Below are 1,378 nucleotides of genomic sequence, written 5' to 3'. Positions count from 1 at the left end.
GGCCAATAGCTTCTACCCCCAGACCATTAGGCTGCTGAATAGTCAGCTACCTGTCCCTGCCCCCCCCCAACTGCCCACACCCCCGTTGATATTTATATTCATCATTGTCACAGTTGTAAACAGTTATATATTATTATTATTATTTATTGTTTCATTCACACCTGCACTGTTGGAGCTCGGAGCTTAAGAATTTCACTGTACACTGCAACTACCTGTGACTAATTAAAAAATATCTATCTAATATAGAATAAATAATTGGTTTTAATAATGAATTTCACCATGGCAGGTGATGTACTGCACAGACTCAACAGTATTCCCCTCACCATCCACCCCTCATCTTGTCTAGCAATTTGAGCTGTTGTCTTGTAGTCTGAGGGTGCGTCCTAAATGGCACCCTATTCCCTATGTAGTGCACCACTTTTTTATTTTATTTTGTACTTTTTTTTTATCCCCTTTTCTCCCCAATTTTCGTGGTATCCAATCGCTAGTAATTACTATCTTGTCTCATCGCTACAACTCCCGTACGGGCTCGGGAGAGACGAAGGTCGAAAGCCATGCGTCCTCCGAAGCACAACCAATTTGTAAGTCGCTCTGGATAAGAGCGTCTGCTAAATGACTTAAATGTAAATGTAAACCCAACCAAGCCGCACTGCTTCTTAACACAGCGCGCCTCCAACCCGGAAGCCAGCCGCACCAATGTGTCGGAGGAAACACCGTGCACCTGGCCCCCTTGGTTAGCGCGCACTGCGCCCGGCCCGCCACAGCAGTCGCTGGAGCGCGATGAGACAAGGATATCCCTACCGGCCAAACCCTCCCTAACCCGGACGACGCTAGGCCAATTGTGCGTCGCCCCACGGACCTCCCGGTCGCGGCCGGCTGCGACAGAGCCTGGGCGCGGACCCAGAGACTCTGGTGGCGCAGCTAGCACTGCGATGCAGTGCCCTAGACCACTGCGCCATGTGCACCACTTTTGACCAGAGCCTGGGACACAGCCTGACTCTATCCTTCTACTGCCCCTGCCAAAGTCAACTTGTTATGTTGTGAGACAGTTGGGCTCAGCGGGCTCAGACTGTGTGGGTTTAACATTAAGCTGCTGGGCCCTGGGACAGGGAGAGGGGGTGAAGGAGGGTGAAGAAGTACAAGGAGGAGGGGAGCTGGGGAGGAGAGGTAGAGGGGAGATTGGGGAGGTGATAATGAGAGAAGGAGGTGTTAAGGCTGTAGCCGTGTTGTGATGCTGACCTTTTGGGATCCACTGTTGTTGACTCAAACACTGCGTCAGCCAGGCTCTTTAGAATATTAATTTATTTTTGTTACTAGGCAGGTCAGTTAAGAACAAATTATTGTTTACAATGACAGCCTAAACCGGCCAAACCGGACG

Source organism: Salvelinus sp. IW2-2015, unplaced genomic scaffold, assembly GCF_002910315.2.
Source record: "Salvelinus sp. IW2-2015 unplaced genomic scaffold, ASM291031v2 Un_scaffold19, whole genome shotgun sequence".
NCBI classification, from domain to species: Eukaryota; Metazoa; Chordata; class Actinopteri; order Salmoniformes; family Salmonidae; genus Salvelinus; species Salvelinus sp. IW2-2015.
The sequence above is the reverse complement of the archived record's forward strand: the minus strand, read 5'-3'. Positions refer to the sequence as shown.